Source organism: Oncorhynchus clarkii, chromosome 3 (assembly GCF_045791955.1).
Source record: "Oncorhynchus clarkii lewisi isolate Uvic-CL-2024 chromosome 3, UVic_Ocla_1.0, whole genome shotgun sequence".
Taxonomy (NCBI): domain Eukaryota; kingdom Metazoa; phylum Chordata; class Actinopteri; order Salmoniformes; family Salmonidae; genus Oncorhynchus; species Oncorhynchus clarkii.
This window is the reverse complement of record NC_092149.1, coordinates 83,775,075-83,799,957: the sequence shown is the minus strand read 5'-3', so window position 1 is coordinate 83,799,957 and position 24,883 is coordinate 83,775,075.

The following is a 24,883-nucleotide window of genomic DNA, read 5'->3' as shown; positions in this document are numbered from 1 at the left end:
TAAATTGCCTGTCTCTGGGAGTTTGTAGCTAAATTGCCTGTCTCTGGGAGTTTGTAGCTAAATTGCCTGTCTCTGGGAGTTTGTAGCTAAATTGCCTGTCTCTGGGAGTTTGTAGCCAAATTGCCGGTCTCTGGGAGTTTGTAGCCAAATTGCCGGTCTCTGGGAGTTTGTAGCCAAATTGCCCGTCTCTGGGAGTTTGTAGCCAAATTGCCGGTCTCTGGGAGTTTGTAGCCAAATTGCCGGTCTCTGGGAGTTTGTAGCCAAATTGCCCGTCTCTGGGAGTTTGTAGCCAAATTGCTTTTCTTTTGGAGTTTGTAGCTAAATTGCCTGTCTCTGGGAGTTTGTAGCTAAATTGCCTGTCTCTGGGAGTTTGTAGCTAAATTGCCTGTCTCTGGGAGTTTGTAGCTAAATTGCCTGTCTCTGGGAGTTTGTAGCTAAATTGCCTGTCTCTGGGAGTTTGTAGCTAAATTGCCTGTCTCTGGGAGTTTGTAGCTAAATTGCCTGTTTCTGGGAGTTTGTAGCTAAATTGCCTGTCTCTGGGAGTTTGTAGCTAAATTGCCCGTCTCTGGGAGTTTGTAGCCAAATTGCCTGTCTCTGGGAGTTTGTAGCCAAATTGCCTGTCTCTGGGAGTTTGTAGCCACATTAGATTTTTTTTTTATCAAAGCTTATGGTTTATTCTAATTTAAATATGAATTATAAAGACAGAACATTACAATAAGTACCTATTTCAGTTACATGGTGCAATTAATGAAGACATATCATTTTGAAATCCCAGATGGTCATTTAGGCCTAACAGTTCCAAACGATTCAACGGTCAGTCCAGCAAACATACTGTAGTGTTAATAAACCTTCTACGGAATTATTGAATACTTGTTTCAGATTGGCTAGAAGGGCATTAAAGAATGGACATTAAAACCAGATAAAGGAACAGTTGGAAAAGACACCTGCAAATCATGAAGCAATAAGCACCTACACATTCAGGCTGTACATGCTACAATAAGCACATACACATTCAGGCTGTACATGCTACAAAGTTACAGAAGGGTAAACTAGCACACAAACCAAATTGGATAGATTGTAAACGCAGGTCCAGTGAAGAAAAAACATCTAGCTAGCTAGCATTAATTTGTTCTTGCAGAGCCATATATTTTTTTTAAGCATCTGATGACCTAAGGTGGTGAGTGAACATGAATTTCTCCAGTCCCTAATGTGTGTTCATTACATTTCTAGTTTGAATGTTTGTATTTGAATATCAATACATCCATAAGAGGTTGTGACTGTTAGCCGTAGCTAGTTGGCTAGCTAGCAAGCAAGGGATAAGAACGTTGCCAGCGAGCATGGCAACAGAAAGTAAATAAGTAAGACAGGGAAATAAGTAAGTAAGTAAGTAAGACAGGGAAATAAGTAAGTAAGTAAGACAGGGAAATAAGTAAGTAAGTAAGTAAGACAGGGAAATAAGTAAGTAAGTAAGTAAGACAGGGAAATAAGTAAGTAAGTAAGTAAGACAGGGAAATAAGTAAGTAAGTAAGTAAGACAGGGAAATAAGTAAGTAAGTAAGACAGGGAAATGACTACACATTGTTTGCTGTAGCATTTTGTTTGGGAGAGCAGTTATTTATCGTCTCAGAAGAGTTCCTTGGTGTCCACATCACTAACAAACTAACATGTTCCAAACACACCAAGACAGTCGTGAAGAAGACAAATCACAACACAGAGAACAATGTATGCTGAAAATTGACAGGGAGAGATAGAGGGGGAGGAGGAGAGAGAGAGAGACTTTTGACTTTCTTTAATGAAACATTCTCATTTAATTTAAAACCTCACCAACACCCACCACCCCCTTAAAATAAAACACCAAAATATGTCCTGTACGGCATACATGTACCCTACTCTCCTTTCCCTCTACCACATGATACAAAACCACACCACACATCACAATAACCAAAATCTCCCCACTTCTACAACCGTATATCCAAAACATCTTCCCTAACTATACAGACAGCCCCCCAACACACCATATCTCCTGAAACATCTCCATGCTTTTTAGAACTTTATAGAACTCAAATTCCAACCTAAGGCACACAGAGACAATCCCTTTCAATAATAGTAAAGGATCTGTTATCCCCCCACCTTTGACCCTGTTCCTCCTTATAGACAACTTTGCCTGAGCAAACAGAAAATTCAACAAAACACATTTGGCCATCTCCTTATTTGAATACCTGTTTACGTTCCCCAGTTGTTGTGTTGTGGGTTTGTATATGTGTGTATTTCAGGAAAAGGCTTCCTGGAATCCTAAAGCAGCTGATTGGTCAGCCCCATTGCTGATTGGAGCTCTGATCCCTCCCTTTCGTCAGGGGATACAGCTGTCTCTGCAATTACCAACTCCTTCTCCAGCTTGATAAAAGCCAGTGTTCCTGCCCCAGGGGGTAAAGAGCTTATTTTTATGTCCTGTGTTGGTTGCTGTGGCAGGCAGTAAAAGTTTTGTTGATATTATTTTGTAGCTGCTCCTTCAGAGGTATCTGTATGCCGTTAGGACTTAGTGTTTTTGATTCTTGAAATTGTTCACTTGAAGTATTAGTAATTGTTCTGTTTAATTTGTTCCCAGGGGGGGAAGGGGAACGCAGCTTGGGAGTGTTTAGGCAAGAGGCCTGCAGGCATACATAACCCGTAACATTTAATCTGTCTATGCACACTAGGAAAGACCTGGGCAGACCACGGCCTGTATTTTGGTTAGTGCGCCAGGTGGTGCTGAAGGCTAGGTAAGACCTGGGCGGACCACGCTCTGTATTTTGGTTAGTGCGCCAGGTGGTGCTGAAGGCTAGGTAAGACCTGGGCGGACCACGCTCTGTATTTTGGTTAGCGCGCCAGGTGGTGCTGAAGGCTAGGTAAGACCTGGGCGGACCACGCTCTGTATTTTGGTTAGTGCGCCAGGTGGTGCTGAAGGCTAGGTAAGACCTGGGCGGACCACGCTCTGTATTTTGGTTAGCACGCCAGGTGGTGCTGAAGGCTAGGTAAGACCTGGGCGGACCACGCTCTGTATTTTGGTTAGTGCGCCAGGTGGTGCTGAAGGCTAGGTAAGACCTGGGCGGACCACGCTCTGTATTTTGGTTAGTGCGCCAGGTGGTGCTGAAGGCTAGGTAAGACCTGGGCGGACCACGCTCTGTATTTTGGTTAGTGCGCCAGGTGGTGCTGAAGGCTAGGTAAGACCTGGGCGGACCACGCTCTGTATTTTGGTTAGTGCGCCAGGTGGTGCTGAAGGCTAGGTAAGACCTGGGCAGACCACGGCCTGTATTTTGGTTAGTGCGCCAGGTGGTGCTGAAGGCTAGGTAAGACCTGGGCGGACCACGCTCTGTATTTTGGTTAGCGCGCCAGGTGGTGCTGAAGGCTAGGTAAGACCTGGGCGGACCACGCTCTGTATTTTGGTTAGCACGCCAGGTGGTGCTGAAGGCTAGGTAAGACCTGGGCGGACCACGCTCTGTATTTTGGTTAGTGCGCCAGGTGGTGCTGAAGGCTAGGTAAGACCTGGGCAGACCACGGCCTGTATTTTGGTTAGTGCGCCAGGTGGTGCTGAAGGCTAGGTAAGACCTGGGCGGACCACGCTCTGTATTTTGGTTAGCACGCCAGGTGGTGCTGAAGGCTAGGTAAGACCTGGGCGGACCACGCTCTGTATTTTGGTTAGTGCGCCAGGTGGTGCTGAAGGCTAGGTAAGACCTGGGCGGACCACGCTCTGTATTTTGGTTAGTGCGCCAGGTGGTGCTGAAGGCTAGGTAAGACCTGGGCGGACCACGCTCTGTATTTTGGTTAGTGCGCCAGGTGGTGCTAAAAGTTCAGGAAGTAGTGGGAAGGCAGGTAAGGTAGGAGAGGGGACTCTAACGTTTACTTTCTTTGCTTTGGTTCTGTCCAGCCCCTTTACCCGACTTTACCTTGTTTAGGAATAATACATTCCCTGTAAACTGTAGTTTTCTCTGCCTCTGTCGTCCTTTCCCGCACCCACAATCACATGCTTTTTTTACTCCATGGGGAGTTGAGATGGGGTGGCAGGGTAGCCTAATGGTTAGAGCGTTGGACTAGTAACCGGAAGGTTGCAAGTTCAAATCCCCGAGCTGACAAGGTACAAATCTGTCGTTCTGCCCCTGAACAGGCAGTTAACCCACTGTTCCTAGACCGTCATTGAACATAAGAATTTGTTCTTAACTGACTTGCCTAGTTAAATGAAGGTTTTAAAATGTTTTAGCTGGGTGTTCCCTCCAAAAGGTAACAATACCTGTATAAACATCACAACAGTGAAAACCACACCCCGACCTCTCACACAGACATTCCAACAGAGACACTAATGGCATTTACCTGGCGCACACAGAAAACACAGTTTCTCTCATAACACAGAAAGGACACCCCTGTCCGACTCCCTGTTCAACCTGTGCCAACCAGCTGTTAGTAGCCAGGGCTCCTTGTAGAACCCTCCAATGGAGGTCCCCTCTCCCTGTGTTAGGTGCATTGAAATGAATAAAGACAAAACCTATGCTGTTAACCTCTCTGCGCACAGAACCCGTTAGCGGGATTAAATTCGACAACATACGGTGATCGCTACACAAATAGTAATATTAAACATTCATGAAAATACAAGTGTCTCACATGGTTCGAAAGCGTAGAATCTTGCTAATCCAACTGCGTTGTCAGATTAAAAAAAGGATTTACTACGAAAGAATACGATGCGATTATCTGAGGATAGAGCCCCAAAAAAAAAAAATTTCAACCAGCACAGGCGTAACAAAATCACAAACTGCAATAAAATAAATTGTTTACCTTTGACGATCTTCCTCTGTTTGCAATCACAATGCTCATTGTTACACAATGAATGGTCTTTTGTTTGATAAAATCAGTTTTTATAGCCTAACACGAAACATTTTGCGAACCGCTTGTGTCGTGAATTCCGTCTCATTCAATTTTCAACAACATATTCGATGAAAATAAACACACTAAACGTGACTTTATCCAGTCATGTTTGGTTTCATTGCAATCAACTGGTTGTTTGTAACACAACCAAACTTGATGGGTCATTTTGCGGGACGTATTGACTGAAAGAAACCGATTTGAAGACAACAAGTAATGACATCATTTTCCACCAATGATATGACCGCTGTTTCATTGATTGACTGTATTTTAACCCAATGACCACTGATCGTCTTGAAATCTAGCTTGGTCGATAGCCAATGAGCTGAGGTAAACGGCAATATGTAATGGTTATGTGTTGGAAGACCAACCCATGTAGTAAACTCTGACGTAAAGAGGGTCATTCGCCATTGAAGATTCATACTGGAAGGAGCCACGCATGTTATGCACAGCACTATTTTGGTAAAGCGCATCTTCAGCTGTTTATAAATCAATCAGTATGGCGACTAATATATTATATATATATAATATATTATACTAGAGATAGTAGATCTAGCAGGTCTGTCATATAATAATAGAGACAGTAGATCTAGCAGGTCTGTCATATTATAATAGAGACAGTAGATCTAGCTGGTCTGTCATAATATAAAATAGACAGATCTAGCTGGTCTGTCATATTATAATAGAGACAGTAGATCTAGCAGGTCTGTCATATTATAATAGAGACAGTAGATCTAGCTGGTCTGTCATATTATAATAGAGACAGTAGATCTAGCTGGTCTGTCATATTATAATAGAGACAGTAGATCTAGCTGAAATGTCATAAAATGGGAGCCCCCAGTGCCAAGGTGTCCATCCCCCAATGAAGCTGGTTCATCCAGCCGACACCTGTTGTCTCAGCGCTACTGGGGCATGGACCACCAAAAATGTCCGCATTCCAACTGCAATAAAGGACTACAACAAGAGCCTGGGAGGTGTGGACCTGTCAGATGCGCTGATAGGCTATTACAATGTTCTCCATAAGACGATAAAATGGTACAAGACCTTCTTCTATCATTTCATCGACTTTGCTGTGGTGAATGCATTCATCCAACACAAGGAAATGGCTAAGAGCTGTGGAAAGCCCCCCATCTCACAGCTAGCCTTCAGAGAGCTGCTCATCAAGGAGCTTGCTGGCTACAGCAACACAGCACCACTGCACCATGTTCTGGCCCCTCTACCTCTGTCCCTTCTGCTCCTGCCACAAGTGGTGTTCATCTGCCCAAATGTATTTCTGCAGGCATGGATGTGTATCAGGGCCAAAAGGGCACAGCATGGAGGCATCGCTGTGTTGTTTGCAAAATGAAGTCCCCCATCACCTGCACCACATGCTTGGTGACCCTCTGCTTTACAGCAGAAAGAGACTGCTATGGCACCTGGCATCAGCAGCACAATATTGTGTAGAGGACTGAGGGCAAATATTGAAAGTGTTATTTTGTAAATGTATATATTTTTTTATGTTTTTTCTCCCCCATTTTTTTTGGGGGGGGGGGTGTTAGAATACCATTTTGGTATTTTGTATATAGTTATTCCATTCAAAGTGTATAACTTCACCAATTTGACCACTTGGGTACATTTGGGCTACTTGACTTCATGATAAATGTAATGTAGCACACTCATTTTGGAAGTTATCATTCTGAAACTTTGCACAAGTACTGCTGCCCTCTTATGTTTTTCACTGGAATTGTCCCCATTATCCTATCTGAATGTTTGTTTTGTCTTGTTCATTTTAAAGATGATGATACAACAATAAAAAACATATGTTTTTTTCATTGTAATATCTAAACCAGATCTATTGTGTTATATTCTCCTACTTTCAGTTCACATTTACACAAACTTCAGAGTGTTTTCTTTCAAATGAAACCAAGAATATGCATATCCTTGGTTCTGGGCCTGAGCTACAGGCAGTTAGAGTTGGGCATGTCTTCAGGCGGGAAATTGAAAAAAGTAGGGGGGTAGCTGTAAGAGATTTTAAGCGAGCCTACCCGGAGAGTCTCCATAAGAAGTGGGAGAAAAGCCAACAAAGAAAGAAAACCAATACCAAACGTCAAAAAGTCACAGTGCCAGACAAAAATTATTCATCTAAAACAGTGTCTGAAGGTAGACTTTTATGCACTTATGTGACCCACTTCCTCAACCTAAACTGTTTCTTGGGTGAGAGGACACCATGGGTGACAGGACACCATGAACAAAGGGAGGGTCAAAATCAAAAGTAACAGCAGGTATCAGGTGTGGCCACCAGCTGCATTATGCACTGCAGTGTATCTCCTCCTCATGGACCAGATTGGCCAGTTCTTGCAGTGAGATGTTACCCCACTCTTCCACCAAGGCACCTGCAAGTTCCCAGCCATTTCTGGAGGGAATGGCCCTAGCCCTCACCCTCCTATCCAACAGTTCCTAGACATGCTCAAAGGGATTGAGATCCAGTCTCTTCGCTGGCCATGGCAGAACACTGACAATCCTTTCTTGCAGGAAATCATGCCCAGAACAAGCATTATGGCTATCATGTTGGAGGGTCATGTCAGGATGAGCCTGCAGGAAGGGTACCACATGAGGGAGGAGGATGTCTTCCCTGTAGCAGACAGCGTTCACATTGCCTGCAATGACCACAAGCTCAGTCCGATGATGTCATGACACACCGCCCCAGACCATGATGGATACTCCACCTCCAAATCGATCCCGCTCCAGAGTACAGGCCTTAGACCTATATCTGTCCTTCCCTGTTTTTCTAAGGTCTTTAAAAGCCCAGTTTAAAACAGATTAACAAACAGATTACCGACCATTATGAATCACACCGTACCTTCTCCACTATGCAATCTGGTTTCAGAGCCTGTCATGGGTGCACCTCAGCCACACTCAAGGTTATAAACGACATCATAACCGCCATCGATAAGAGACAATACTGTGCAGCCATTTTCATCGACCTGACCAAGGCTTTTGACTCTGTCAAAACACCACATTCTTATTGGCAGATTCGAAAGCCTTGGTTTCTCAAATGATTGCCTGGGATGGTTTACCAACTACTTCTCTGATAGAGTTCAGTGTGTCAAATCGGAGGGCCTGTTGTCTGGACCTCTGGCAGTCTCTATGGGGGTGCCACAGGGTTCAATCCTCGGGCCGACTTTCTTCTCTGTATATATCAGCGATGTCGCTCTTACTGCTGGTGATTCTCTGATACACCTCTACGCAGACAACACCATTCTGTATACTTCTGGCCCTTCTTTGGACAATGTGTTGACCTCTCTGATCTCCCCATCCCGGATCCGGTATCAGGAATACAGACTCAAGCTCATTACCATAACGCAACGTTAACTATTCATGAAAATCGCAAATGAAATGAAATAAATTCGCCTGTAGAATGAGTTCTGGGGCACTTACAAACAAAATCTTTGCAGATTCTGAAACTTCAGAGTGTTTTCTTTCCAAAACTATCAAGAATATGCATAGTCGAGCATCTTTTCGTGACAAAATATCACGCTTAAAACGGGAACGTTTTTTATCCAAAAATGAAATAGCGCCCCTAGAGATGCAACTGGTTAACCTCTAGACGAGCTTCAATGCCTACAACTCTCCTTCTGTGGCCTCCAACTGCTCTTAAAGCAAGTACAACTAAATGCATGCTATTCAACCGATCACTGCCCGCACCTGCGCGCCCGTCCAGCATCACTACTCTGGACGGATTTGACTTAGAATACGTGGACAACTATAAATACCTAGGTGTCTGGTTAGATTGTAAACTCTCCTTCCAGACTCACATTAAGCATCTCCAATCCAAAATTACATCTAGATTTGGCTTCTTCCTATTTCGCAACAAATCATCCATCACTCATGCTGCCAAACATACCCTCATAAAACTGACCATCCTACCAATCCTCGACTTCGGTGATGGCATCTATAAAATAGCCTCCAACACTCTACTCAACAAACTGGATGCAGTCTATCACAGTACCATCTGTTTTGTCACCAAAGGCCCATACACTACCCATCATTGCGACCCTCGCTTGTTGACCCTCGCTTCATATTCGTCGCCAAACCCACTGGCTACAGGTTATCTACAAGTCTCTGCTAGGTAAAGCCCCGCCTTATCTCAGCTCACTGATCACCATACCAGCACCCACTCGTAGCACGTGCTCCAGCAGGTATATCTCACTGGTCACCCCCAAAGCCAATTCCTCCTTTGGTCGTCTTTCCTTCCAGTTCTCTGCTGCCAATGACTGAAACGAACTGCAAAAATCTCTGAAACTGGAGACTCATATCTCCCTCACTAGCTTTAAGCACCAGCTTTTAGAGCAGCTCACAGATCACTGCACCTGTACATAGCCCATCTGTAAACAGCCCATCTATCTACCTACCTCATTCCCATAATGTATTTATTTATTTATCGTTCTCCTTTGCACCCCAGTATCTCTACTTGCACATTCATCTTCTGAACATCTACCATTCCAGTGTTTAATTGCCATATTGTAATTACTTCGGCACCATGGCCTATTTATTGCCTTAACTCCCTTATCTTACCTCATTTGCACTCACTGTATATAGACTTTTTGTTTTATTTTGTTCTACTGTATTATTGACTATGTTTTTTTTATTCCATGTGTAACTCTGTGTTGTTGTATTGTGTCGAACTGCTATGCTTTATCTTGGCCAGGACTTAGTTATAAATGAGAACTTGTTCTCAACTAGCCTACCTGGTTAAATAAAGGTGAAACAAATACAATTACAAATACATGTCTGGTGAAGACCAGCCTTAAAGCCCTCAATCCAGCCTCTCTCAGGCTTTTGCGGACAGTCTGAGCGGACACAGATGGAGGGATTGTGCGTTCCTGGTGTAACTGGGGCAGTTGATGTTGCCACCTGTCCCGCAGGTGTGATGTTCAGATGTACCGATCCTGTGCAGGTGTTGTTATATGTGGTCTGCCACTGCGAGGATGTTCAGTTGTCCATCCTGTCTCCCTGTAGCGCTGTCTTAGTCATCTCACAGTACGGACATTGCAATTTATTGCCCTGGCCACATCTGCAGTCCTCATGCCTCCTTGCAGCATGCCTAAGGCACGTTCACGCAGATGAGCAGGGACACTGGGCATCTTTCTTTTGGTGTTTTTCAGAGTAGGTTGAAAGGCCTCTTTAGTGTCCTAAGTTTTCATAACTGTGACCTTAATTGCCTACCGTCTGTAAGCTTTTAGTTTCTCAACAACCGGTCCACAGGTGCGTGTTCATTAATTGTTTATGGTTCATTGAACAAACATGGGAAACAGCGTTTAAACCCTTTACAATGACGATCTGTGAAGTTATTTGGATTTTTAAGAATTATCTTTGAAAGACAAGGTCCTGAAAAAGGGACTTTACAACACCAATCATAACCTGACTAGACCCAGCCTCATCTACATCACCATTCATAGCATGACTAGACCCAGCCTCATCTACACCACCATCTCTAGCATGACGAGGCCAAGCCTCATCTACACCATCATCCCTGGCATGACTAGGGCCAGCCTCATCTACACCACCATCTCTAGAATGACTAGGCCAAGCCTCATCTACACCATCATCCCTGGCATGACTAGGCCCAGCCTCATCTACACCACCATCTCTAGAATGACTAGGCCAAGCCTCATCTACACCATCATCCCTGGAATGACTAGGCCCAGCCTCATCTACACCACCATCTCTAGCATGACTAGGCCAAGCCTCATCTACACCATCATCCCTGGCATGACTAGGCTCAGCCTCATCTACACCATCATCCCTGGCATGACTAGGCCCAGCCTCATCTACACCACCATCTCTAGAATGACTAGGCCAAGCCTCATCTACACCATCATCCCTGGCATGACTAGGCCCAGCCTCATCTACACCACCATCTCTAGCATGACTAGGCCAAGCCTCATCTACACCATCATCCCTGGCATGACTAGGCTCAGCCTCATCTACACCATCATCCCTGGTATGACTAGGCTCAGCCTCATCTACACCACCATCTATAGCCTGACTAGGCTCAGCCTCATCTACACCACCATCTATAGCATGACTAGACCCAGCCTCTGATACCTGTCTCTCATGGCCCCCTCACGTTGACCTCGATTTCCCCCACTGGTGCTTGTACCCTCACCTTGTCTACGGCCTTTATGTGGGCACGCAAGGCTCTTAGTCACCAAACACTGTAGACTATCTGTGCAAACCCTGCGTAGAGCCCGTGCCGCACTTTAAAATGCACATTTAGCTGTTGCTCATTGTTATTCAGAAACATTAACACTTGCCTCCTGAACGAAACATGCTTAATGGCATGTAAACCTGCCGACAGTACTCGAAAACCTCTTTCAAAATGACCAAAATGACTCAGCCCTTTCCCGATTTGATCCTTTTTAATAAACGGAGGCAAATTTGCATCTACCGCCCTGGTCGCAGGGTAGAAAGAGGCAAAATTGGCACCAACACACCCCTTACAAATATTCCACTAGCAATATTGGCCTACCAACCAAATTAGCCCTTTTCATGAACACGACCACAGCTTTGTTCATTTTGGAAGCGGAATGCATATATTCATCGCCTACCTGTTCACCCGACAGCGAGCAGAACCTCCTCCACTTTAACTCCCTTCTCAGGAACACACCTGAATCCATGCCATAGCGTCTCCTCCGCGATAGGCTGAGAAGCCATCGCACACACCACACCTTCCATACCCCAGGAAACTAAAACTCTGTCCTCTTCCACCCTAAACTTTGAAAAAAACCTGTGGAAACCGCAAAAAACAAATAGTGCATTAACCCTCCACCATAGAAAATAAAATGTAAAGAAAAGACCAAGGACAGAATCAAGAACGTTAGTTAGGAAAGAGCCACACCAAACACTCAAACTCCAAAATCCTCCCAGCATGCACTGCAAGAGAGAAAGAGACAGAATGTGTGTGTGCGAGACAGAGAGAGAGAGAGAGAGAGAGAGAGAGAGAGAGGGAGCTAGAGAGAGAGGGAGAGAGAGAGAGAGAGAGACAGAGAGAGAGAGAGAGGAGAGAGAGATGTTTAACAAAATCATAATTACTATTACTTAGCCAATCCCTCCGCCTTGGTTTTAATCCTCACCTGTGTTTCCTACCAACCCACACAGCCCCCCCCCCCCAGATTTAGCTTAGTTAGAGGTTGATGACAAGAAATTCCACCTTTTGGTTTCTGCCTTTCCCCTCCTGGAGAATCTGATTCAGGGAAGAGCTTACACATATTCCCACTTCAGTCTTTTCTTTGTCTAATTGTTTAAGTGCAAAATCAAGACAGGCTCATATATAAACTAATCATTCACGAAATTAACTTTTTAACATTATGATGGTCCATATAAAATACATTTACATGAATTATTGCAATTAAAGCAAACCTATCTGAGTGATACATCTCATTAGCATTTAAATGTTTTATCTTTCAATGGCAAATCAACTTTCATTTACACTGAGTGATGCCTCACTGCAGTTTTTTACCATACTTCTCTAATCACCACCCACAGCGCCACAGAGCCTGATGGGACTTTTACTACCTTATTTTTGCATAATTTAGCATTCCCCTAGAAATGTAAAAGAATAGAATCTGACAGCCGGAACATCACTAATTCAGGTGAGTGTTTTTTCTCTGTGCAGAGACATATCGGAGACAGAGAGAGAGAGACAGAGAGAGGGCGGAGGGCCCTTTAACAGCAGCTATAAAAGGAGAGTGATGCATATGTCGATAAAGCAGTGGGTAGAGGGGGGGAAGAACTACAACAACAACAAACTGGAAGTGACACAAATCACTGGGTGCACAGACACACAAACACACACACACAGTCACAGAATCCTCGAGGAGTGAGATTGCCATCTGTCACAGGAGAGCTAAGGTTAGCTCTGGTGTGTGACATGTTTGGCTGTGTGCATGTGTGTGTGTGTGTGTGTGTGTGTGTGTGTGTGTGTGTGTGTGTGTGTGTGTGTGTGCGTGCGTATATGGTGACACGGTGATGCGTTTGTCTGACACACAAGATGTGAGTTATGGGTCAGGTCAGTTGGGGTCACAGTTGATAGACTGAATAATGAGAAAAAAAAGAGCAGGACAGAGGACACTTCGACCTGCTGATGGGGGCAACACTCTATAGCTTCATATGCATTTCTCACCCACTGTCTCTCTCTTTATCTATTTTCATGTTCTTGTTTCATACATCTCCTCTTTCAGATCCTTTCATGGTTTATTCAATCTACTAGTTTTATTACCCACATCTATCAAATTGGTTCTCAGTATTCCTTCCATGGTCAATCCCATCCCTTCCATCCCCTATCATCCATCAAGATTGGTTCCCTTATATCCTCTCTCTCTCTATCTCTCTCTCTCTCTCTCTCTCTCTCTCTCTCTCTCTCTCTCTCTCTCTCTCTCTCTCACACACACTCTCTCTCTCACTCTCTCACACACACTCTCTCTCTGACTCGCTCTCTCTCTTTCTCCCTCTCTCGCACTCTCTCACACTCTCTCAATCTCTCTTTGACTTTCTCTCAATCTCTCACTCTCTCTCGCAATCTCATACACTCTCTCTCACTCTCACTCTCTCACAATGTCTCTCTCTCTCTCTCACACTCTCACTCTCTCAAAGTCACTCTCTCTCGCTCTCTCACAATGTCTCTCTCTCTCTCTCTCTCTCTCTCTCTCTCTCTCTCTCTCTCTCTCTCTCTCTGGTCTAGTGTGTCAGATGGATTTAGAGGATGTCAAATTCCAGTCAGACAGGTTGTAGTTGGACAAACAGTATTCCTTCCATCCCCTCGCTCCCACCCCTATCATCCATATTATTCCCTCATCCCCTATTCCCCCCTTATCCCCTTATCCTTTCTCTTTCCTCTCCTCGTCCTCCTCTCCTCATCGTCATCTTCAAACTATCCCTCACAGTAGGATTGTCTTAGATTTGTTTTACTAGACATATGACATAGGATTGATACATAACATACAAAGCCTTCCATTTTGTGTTCAAATTGTAAACATTTCTACCTGGAGTGTCCAGATTGCTTTGTACTACTGCATACGTTCCTATTATTTGTAATCTCCTTCCTCATTCTCCCTCAATCTGACTCCCCCTTCTCTCCCCCCTTCTCTCCTCCTGTCACTGTCACGTCCTCCTGTCACGTTCTGACCTTAGTTCCTTTGTTTTTGTCTTTGTTTTAGTATTGGTCAGGGCGTGAGTTGGGGTGGGCAGTCTATGTTTGTTTTTCTGTGTTGGTTTTTGAGTTCGGCCTAGCATGGTTCTCAATCAGAGGCAGCTGTCAATTGTTGTCCCTGATTGAGAATCATACTTAGGTAGCCTGTGTTTCACTTTTGGTTTGTGGGTGTTTGTTTCCGTGTAAGTGTTTGGGCCACACGGTACTGTTTCGGTTTTGTAAATTCACGTTGTCATTTATGGTTTAGTGTTCTGAGTTTGAATTAAAAAACATTATGGACACTTAGCACGCAGCACCTTGGTCCTCCTCTCTTTCTCCCCAAGGATGTCGTTACACCTCCCTTCTCTCCCCCTTCTCTCCTCCCTTCTCTCCACCCTTCTGCTCTGCTCCTCCCTCAATCTCCCCCTTTCTCTCCACCCATCTCCCTTCGCGACCCTATACCCTTCCAACTTCACACCCAGGCTCATGTCACCCTGACTCCCGTGCTCTGCCTGTGTTAGCAACAGTACAGCCCCTCGTCAACCCCTCCCCCGAGCGTCAGCTAAGCTGTAGCCAATAGCTCACCCATTCAATCACACCTGATGTGGATCTGTCGGTCGGGCTTTAGATCCACGCGGAGTAGAGTAGGAGGAGGAGCTGACAAGACGTTCTCTGTGATCTAGGAGTAGAGTAGGAGGAGCTGACAAGACGTTCTCTGTGATCTAGGAGTAGAGTAGGAGGAGGAGCTGACAAGACGTTCTCTGTGATCTAGGAGTAGAATAGGAGGAGGAGCTGACAAGACGTTCTCTGTGATCAAGGAGTAGAGTAGGAGGAGGAGCTGACGAAACGTTCTCTGTGATCTAGGAGTAGAGTAGGAGGAGGAGCTGACAAGACGTTCTCTGTGATCTAGGAGTAGAGTAGGAGGAGGAGCTGACAAGACGTTCTCTGTGATCTAGGAGTAGAGGAGGAGGAGGAGCTGACAAGACGTTCTCTGTGATCTAGGAGTAGAGTAGGAGGAGGAGCTGACAAGACGTTCTCTGTGATCTAGGAGTAGAGTAGGAGGAGGAGCTAACAAGACGTTCTCTGTGAGTAGAGAAATGCACCCGAGGATTGTTATCTAGTGTTCAGCAACAAGTTTATCATTATTATATATAGAAAATAAATTACAATTAGAAAATAAAAACGTTTGTGGGATTTAGTTTTTAGTTTTACAAGCCTAAAAAAAAATCCTTGGGAAGGAAAATAAGTATTTTTGTTAGAGTGGACATTGTTTTTTTGCAGCAGCAGAGAGGAGTTGATGTTTGACTGTGTTTGTTACCTGGTTCTTTGACTGTTCTCCCACGTGTCCTCCTGTACCCTGTCATTAGGAGTTTGGGGGGTGATGAAGCTGTCCTAAAATGTGTGTTTAGTTTAGTTTGTTAGTTTTCCCATCAGCTACAGCATACGCAGCAGCTACTCTTCCTGAGGTCCACATGGAAATTACAAAGACACAACTGTGATAGAAAATAACAACATTTCGATATTATATTTAATTCAAAATGAAACATTTAAATGAGATAAGAGTTATATACAGTGCCTTCAGAAAGTATTCAGACCCTTTCTCTTATATACATGTTGTTATGTTACAGCCTTATTCTAAAATTGATTAAATGCAACATTTTCCTCATCAATCTACACACGACGAAGTGAAAACAGTCTTTTTTTTTAAGTTTTCAAATGTATTAAAAACAGAAATATCTTTTTTACATAAGTATTAAGACCCTTTGCTATGTGACTAGAAAATTAACTCAGTTACATCCTGTTTCCATTGATCATCCTTGAGATGTTTCTACAACTTGATTGGAGTCCACCCGTGGTAAATTCAATGGATTGGATATGATTTGGAAAGGCACACATCTGTCTCTATAAAGTTCCACAGTTGACAGTGTATGTCAGAGCAAAACCAAGCCACGAGGTCGAATAGCTACAAGACAGGTTTGTGTCAAGGCATAGATCCGGGAAGGGTACCAAAACATGTCTGCAGCATTGAAGGTCCCCAAGAACACAGTGGCCTCCATCATTCTTAAATGGAAGAAGTTTGGAACTACCAAGACTCTTCCTAGAGCTGGCCGCCTGGCCAAACTGAGCAAACGGGGGAGAAGGGTCTTGGTCAGGGAGGTGACCAAGAACCTGATGGTCACTCTGACAGAGATCCAGAGTTCATCTGTGGAGATGGGAGAACCTTCCGTAAGGACAACCATCTCTGCAGCACTCCACCAATCAGGCCTTCATGGTAGAGTGTGCAGACGGAAGCCTTTCCTCTGTAAAAGCCACATGACAGCCAGCTTGGAGTTTGTAAAAAAAAAACACCTGAAGGACTCTCAGACCATGAGAAACAAGATTCTCTGGTCTGGTGAAACCAAGATGGACCTCTTTGGCCTGAATGCCAAGCGTCCCGTCTGGAGGAAACCTGCCACCATCCCTACGGTGAAGCATGGTGGTGACATTATCGTGCTGTGGGGTTCAGCAGCAGTGTCACACCCTGATCTGTTTCACCTGTTCTGTGCTTGTCTCCGCCCCCCTCCAGGTGTCTCCCCGTCGTACCCTGTGCATTTAAACCTGCGTTTTCTCTCTGTCTGTTGCCAGTTCATCTTGTCCCGTCAGGTCCTGCCAGCGTGTTCCAGTGTTTCCTGGCCTCCCAGTTTCCTGGCCTCCCAGTGGGTATATGAGGGAGGTAAGGGCAGGAGAGATATTGTGAGAAACAGAGAGGTAGAGGTTGTAGAGAGAGAGAGAGGAAGAGAGATGGACAGAGAGACAGGGAGAGACAGTGACAACCTTAATTTAAGCAGGCAAGTCAGATAAGAACACATTCTTATTTACAATGACGGCCTACCCCAGCCAAACCCTAACCCAGACAACGCTGGGCTAATGGCGCCCTATGGGACTCCCAATCACAGCCGGATGTGATACAGCCGGGAATGGAACCTGGGTCTGTAGTGACGCCTCTAGCACTGAGATGCAGTCCCTTAGACCGCTGTGATACAGCCTGGAATACAACCAGGGTCTGTAGTGACACCTCTAGTGCTGAGATGCAGTGCCTCAGACCGCTGCGCCACTCGGGTAAGTAGTGAGCACAACAGTGTTGACCAGATTATATAGAAGTAACACAATAGGAGAGACAATTTTTGTTGTTGTTGATTTCACGTTTAATTCACGTTTTCTGAAAACACAACCAGACGTTTGTGCCCAGTGGGATGTGCCCAGTGGGATGTGCCCAGTGGGATGTGCCCAGTGGGACTGGCACAGTGGGATGTGCCCAGTGGGATGTGCCCAGTGCGATTTGCCCAGTGCGATGTGCCCAGTGGGATGTGCCCAGTGGGATGTGCCCAGTGGGATGGAAGGAGAGCGGAAGTGAGGGGAATGTGACTTTTCGAGAACAGTGAGATTTTTATTATTTATTTTTATTTATGTATTTTCACATACAGAGCACATCACATCCTACAGAGATATAATATTTTACCTAATGAGAGAAGATGAACAATAGGAACGCATGTGGGGAATAACAGATACACATGTAGGATCTTAATTTGAGACTGTTTGCTGTAGGAATCCTACAGCAAACAGGACATATAATTTATTATGTAGATTATAACGAATGGAGATTTTTTTGTGGGAGTTGCAAAAAAAAAATTTCATGAAGGGAAAATCATGTCTGAATTTTAAAAGTGAGGGCCTCCCGGGTGGCGCAGTGGTTAAGGGCGCTGTACTGCAGCGCCAGCTGTGCCATCAGAGTCCTGGGTTCGCGCCCAGGCTCTGTCGTAACCGGCCGCGACCGGGAGGTCCGTGGGGCGACGCACAATTGGCCTAGCGTCGCCCGGGTTAGGGAGGGCTTTGTCGGTAGGGGTGTCCTTGTCTCATCGCGCACCAGCGACTCCTGTGGCGGGCTGGGCGCAGTGTACGCTAGCCAAGGTGGCCAGGTGCACGGTGTTTCCTCCGGCGCATTGGTGCGGCTGGCTTCCGGGTTGGATGTGCGCTGTGTTAAAGAAGCAGCGGCTTGGTTGGGTTGTGTATCGGAGGACGCATGACTTTCAACCTTCGTCTCTCCCGAGCCCGTACGGGAGTTGTAGCGATGAGACAAGATAGTAGCTACTACAACAATTGGATACTACGAAATTGGGGAGAAAAAGGGGTAAAATTCAAACAAAAAAAAAATTTATAAATAAATTTAAAAAAAATATGTAAATTACAAATTTCAGAAGCGTTTTTAAGACCTCAAATACTCGTTTGACATTTTCTGGCATCGCAGGAAAATTCTCCTGCGACAGCGTGAACAGATTAAGATGCTACATCTGTATTCATCAACACGAGCATCACATATGCACATGTATGTACACACGTACACACTTGAAAACACACACACTACAAAGAAAATATACAATCAGAAATTATTCTCTCTCCTCAGAAGGATATTTGGTATTTAAGTGACTGGCCTTCAGTCTGCTACTTGTGTCTCAATGGCCTGGCACAGTGCACTCATCTCTCTGGTACTTACATAAAAACCCTTCTAAAGGGCTGCCCATCATGACGTTTTTACAGACGCTTTCAGCCCTCCCATACATAATATTAGCCTTGGTCTTGGTTTCATAATGAGACTGTGTGTGTGTGTGTGTGTGTTTGTGTGTGTGTGTGTGGCACAAGTGGTGAATGTGTGTGTTTTATGCTTGTGCGCATGCGCCACATTTACCTGAGGTCAAGGTTCAGTCTGCCACCTCTCAGCCCATCTCCCCTGCTACACTAAACACTACTCCTCTCTCCCCTCAGCCCATCTCCCCTGCTACCCTAATCACTACTCCTCTCTCCCCTCAGCCCATCTCCCCTGCTATCCTAATCACTACTCCTCTCTCCCCTCAGCCCATCTCCCCTGCTACACTAAACACTACTCCTCTCTCCCCTCAGCCCATCTCCCCTGCAACCCTAATCACTACTCCTCTCTCCCCTCAGCCCATCTCCCCTGCAACCCTAATCACTACTCCTCTCTCCCCTCAGCCCATCTCCCCTGCTACCCTAATCACTACTCCTCTCTCCCCTCAGCCCATCTCCCCTGCTAACCTAATCACTACTCCTCTCTCCCCTCTGCCCCTTTCCTCTGCCTCCCCACTCAAGGGAGGTAATGTCTTTATGTTGACTCAGATTTAAATGATTGGGTTTTTCTGTCCATTCTTGGATGTACAGTACCAGTTCATTTAAGGGTTTATCTTTATTTGTACTATTGTCTACATTTCAGAATAATAGCAAAGACATCAAAACTATTAAAATAACACATATGGGAATCATGTATTAACCAAAAAAAGTGTTAAACAAATCCAAATATATTTTAGATTTTAGATTCTTCGAAGTAGCCACTCGTTGCCTTGATGACAGCTTTGCACACTCTTGGCATTCTCTCAACCAGTTTCACCTGGAATGCTTTTCCAACAGTATTGAAGGAGTTCCCACATATGCTGATCACTTGTTGATTGCTTTTCCTTCACTCTGCGGTCCAACTCATCCAAAACAATCTCTATTGGGTTGTGGAGGCCAGGTCATCTGATGCAGCACTCTATAACTCTCGTTCTCGGTCAAATAGCCCTTACACAGCCTGGAGGTATGTTGGGTCATTGTTCTGTTAATAAATTATAGTCCCACTAAGCGCAAACCAGATGGGATGGCGTAATTCTGCAGAATGCTGTTGTAGCCATGTTGGTTAAGTGTTCCTTGAATTCTAAATAAATCACTGACAGTGTCACCAGAAAATCTCCCCCACAACATCACACCTCCTCCTCCATGCTTCACGATGGGAACTACATATGCGGAGATCATCCATTAAAGTAACGATGGACTGTCATTACTTTGCTTATTTGAGCTGGACATAATATGGACTTGGTCTTTTACCAAATAAGGCTATCTTCTGTAAACCACCCCTACCTTGTCACAACACAACTGATTGGCTCAAATGCATAAATAAGGAAATCAATTCCACAAATCAACATTTCACAAGGCACACCTGTTAAATGAAATGATTTCCAGGTCACTACCTCATGAAGCCGTTTGAGAGAATGACAAGAGTGCCAAGCTGTCATCAAGGCAAAGGGTGGCTACGCTTGTTTTTGTTTACTACATCATTCCATATGTGTTATTTCTGTAACGGTTTTCTTCGTGAGAAGGAGAGTCGGACCAAAATGCAGCGTGTAGATTGCGATCCATGTTTTAATGAACAAATGTAAAACACGAATCAATACAAGTACTACAAAATAAAGAACGTAATGAACGTAACGAAAACCTAAACAGCCTATCTGGTGAAAACACATAGACAGGAACAATCACCCACCAACACACAGTGAAACCCAGGCTACCTAAATATGGTTCCCAATCAGAGACAATGACGAACACCTGCCTCTGACTGAGAACCATATCAGGCTGAACATAGAAATAGACAAACAAGACATGAAACATAGAATACCCACTCAGATCACACCCTGACCAATCAAAACATAGAAAATACAAAGTAAACTATGGTCAGGGCGTGACAGTACCCCCCCCCCAAGGTGCGGACTCCGGCCGCAAAACCTGAACCTATAGGGGAGGGTCTGGGTGGGCATCTGTCCGCGGTGGCGGCTCTGGCGCTGGACGTGGACCCCACTCCATGACAGTTTTAATCCCCCTCCTAAACGTCCCTAAATAGGTTACCCACCACAATGATAACATGGGACAGAGGGACAGCTCGGGACAGAGGTAACTCGGGACAGATAGGTAGCTCAGCACTGAGAGGAAGCTCAGCACTGAGAAGAAGCTCAGCACTGAGAGGAAGCCCAGGCAGGTAGTAGAAACTACCAGAACCTGGCTGGCTGGCGGTTTCAGCAGATCCTGGTCGACTAGCAGATCTGGGAGAATCTGGTCGACTGGCGGATCTGGGAGAATCTGGTCGACTGGCGGATCTGGGAGAATCTGGTCGACTGGCGGATCTGGGAGAATCTGGTCGACTGGCGGATCTGGGAGAATCTGGTCGACTGGCGGATCTGGGAGAATCTGGTCGACTGGCGGATCTGGGAGAATCTGGTCGACTGGCGGATCTGGGAGAATTTGGTCGACTGGCGGATCTAGGAGAATCTGGTCGACTGGCGGATCTGGGAGAATCTGGACGACTGGCAGATCTGAGAGAGTCTGGACGACTGGCAGATCTGGAAGAGTCTGGACGACTGGCAGATCTGGAAGAGTCTGGTCGACTGGCAGATCTGGAAGAGTCTGGTCGACTGGCAGATCTGGAAGAGTCTGGTCGACTGGCAGATCTGGAAGAGTCTGGTCGACTGGCAGATCTGGAAGAGTCTGGACGACTGGCAGATCTGGAAGAGTCTGGACGACTGGCAGATCTGGAAGAGTCTGGACGACTGGCAGATCTGGAAGAGTCTGGACGACTGGCCGATCTGGAAGAGTCTGGTCGACTGGCAGCTCTGTCTGCTCCATGCTGACTGGCTGCTCCATGCTGACTGGCATCTCTGGCTGCTCCATGCTGACTGGCTGCTCCATGCTGACTGGCAGCTCTGGCTGCTCCATGCTGACTGGCTGCTCTGGCTGCTCCATGCTGACTGGCTGCTCTGGCTGCTCCATGCTGACTGGCTGCTCCATGCTGACTGGCTGCTCCATGCTGACTGGCGGCCCTGGCTGCTCCATGCTGACTGGCGGCCCTGGCTGCTCCATGCTGACTGGCGGCCCTGGCTGCTCCATGCTGACTGGCGGCCCTGGCTGCTCCATGCTAACTGGCAGCTCTGGCGGCTCCTTGCAGACTGGCAGCTCTGGCGGCTCCTTGCAGACTGGCAGCTTTGGCGGCATCCTGCAGACAGGCAGCTCTGGCGGCTCCTTGCAGACTGGCAGCTCCATGCAGACTGGCAGCTCTATGCAGACTGGCAGCTCCATGCAGACTGGCAGCTCCTTGCAGACTGGCAGCTCCTTGCAGACTGGCAGCTCCTTGCTAACTGGCAGCTCTAAGCTAACTGGCAGCTCTATGCTAACTGGCAGCTCTATGCTAACTGGCAGTTCTGAACAGGCGGGAGACTCCGGCAGCGCTGTAGAGGCGGAATGCTCTAACAGCGCTAAACAGGCGGGAGACTCCGACAGCGCTGGAGAGGAGGAGGGCTCCGACAGCGCTGGACAGGCGAGGCGCACTGTAGGCCTGATGCGTGGTGCTGGCACTGGTGGTACTGGGCCAAGGACACGCACGGGAAGCCTGGTGCGGGGAGCTGCTACCGGAGGGCTGGGGTGTGGAGGTGGTACTGGAAAAACCGGACCGTGCAGGCGCACTGGAGCTCTTGAGCACCGAGCCTGCCCAACCTTACCTGGTTGAATGCTCACGGTCGCCCTGCCAGTGCGGCGAGGTGGAATAGCCCGCACTGGACTATGCAGGCGAACCGGAGACACCGAGCGCAAGGCTGGTGCCATGTAAGCCGGCCCAAGGAGACGCACTGGGGACCAGCTGCGTAGAGCCGGCTTCATGGCATTAGGCTCGACGCTCAATCTAGCCCGGCAGACACGCGGAGCTGGAATATACCGCACCGGGCTATGCACCCGCACTGGAGACACCGTGCGCACCACTGCATAACACGGTGCCTGTCCGGTCTCTCTAGCCCCCCGGTAAGCACAGGGAGTCTGCTCAGGTCTCCTACCTGGCATAGCCATACTCCCTGTTAGCCCCCCCCCAAGAAATTTTTGGGGCTGCCTCTCAGGCTTCCATCCGCGTCGCCGTGCTGCCTTCTCATACCAGCGCCTCTCTGCTTTCACCGCCTCCATTCTACGGTAACCTTCCTCGCACTGCTCCAGCGAATCCCAGGCGGGCTCCGGCACTCTCCCTGGGTCGGCCGCCCACCTGTCGATCTCCTCCCAAGTAGTATACTCCATACTGTACTCCTCCTTGGGCTGTTCCTGTTGTTTCTTCTCCCGCTGCACCTTAGTGCGGTTACACTCCCCTGGTTTAGCCCAGGGTCCTCTCCCGTCGAGGATTTCCTCCCATGTCCAGAAATCCTTATTGCGCTTCTCCTCGCGCTGCTCCTGCCTGTTGACACGCTGCTTGGTCCGTTGGTGGTGGGTGATTCTGTAACGGTTTTCTTCGTGAGAAGGAGAGTCGGACCAAAATGCAGCGTGTAGATTGCGATCCATGTTTTAATGAACAAATGTAAAACACGAATCAATACAAGTACTACAAAATAAAGAACGTAATGAACGTAACGAAAACCTAAACAGCCTATCTGGTGAAAACACATAGACAGGAACAATCACCCACCAACACACAGTGAAACCCAGGCTACCTAAATATGGTTCCCAATCAGAGACAATGACGAACACCTGCCTCTGACTGAGAACCATATCAGGCTGAACATAGAAATAGACAAACAAGACATGAAACATAGAATACCCACTCAGATCACACCCTGACCAATCAAAACATAGAAAATACAAAGTAAACTATGGTCAGGGCGTGACAATTTCATAGTTTTGATGTCATCACTATTTTTCTACAATATAGAAAATAGTACAAAATTAAGAAAAACCTTGGTATGAGTAGGTGTGTCCAAACTTTTGACTGGTGCTGTACGTACCTACCTACCTGTTTAGCTGGAAAATCCAACGGTGATTCAGATGCAACATGTTAGGCATCCTGATCAGCTGACTGTAGCTAGAAGTAGAACAAAATATAACCGGCCAACACACGACAGATGACGTGTGACTTCCTGCTTACCCAATTACCGACACGCATCGTTGTTATTATTATTTGAGTTCAATGGAAAAGAAAGGGACATTTTGACACATGAAAAGCAGCAAAGCTCTCTGCCTGTCGTTCAGCGTCCATTTAGCTAGCAGTATAATGTAGAAACACGCATAAATCTTGTCAATGACTTGCATTGAGTTTGGGGGAAGAGAAAGGAACAAGGCGATTCTGTCTTTCCCATGGCCTACTTTGGCATCGTGCGACAGGTCACCGCAAATTTGGGAAGTACTAGTTCAGAAATCAGAGTGGCAGGTAAAGGGGAGGTAGGTAGCCTAGTGGTTAGAGCGTTGGACTAGTAACCAGAAGGTTGCTAGATTGAATCCCCGAGCTGACAAGGTAAAATTCTGTTGTTCTGCCCCTGAACAAGGCAGTTAACCCACTATTCTTATGCTGTTATTGCAAATAAGAATGTGTTATTAACTGATTTGCCTTAAATAAAGTTTAAAAAATATATTTTATCACGCCGAAAAATCATGAAGAAAAAATTTGAAACACGGAACCAAAATTGCACTAAATATATAATATGCGCTATCGTGCATAGATGGCTTTGTGGTATATGGCAAATTCATCATGGCTGTTTTCAGGCACTCCGTGATGCGTTGTGCGTTACAGCAGCCCTTACACGGAACCCAAACTGGCTGCCCGCATGCGCCATCGTGCGCTATCGTGCATAAATATCAAAACAAACTCTGAACCAATGATATTAATTTGGGGACACGTCGAAAAGCATTAAACATTTATGGCAATTTAGCTAGCTAGCTTGAACTTGCTAGATAATTTGTCCTATTTAGCTAGCTTGCTGTTGCTAGCTAATTTGTCCTATTTAGCTAGCTTGCTGTTGCTAGCTAATTTGTCCTGGGATATAAACATTGAGTTGTTATTTTATCTCAAATGCACAAGGTCCTCTACTATGCCAAATAATCCACACATAAAACGGTCAACCAAATATTTTTTAGTCATCTCTTGACATTATATTGTGATTGGCAACTTTCAAAAATTAGGTGCATTACCGCCACTGACCTCGTTCGTCTTTCAGTCACCCACATGGGT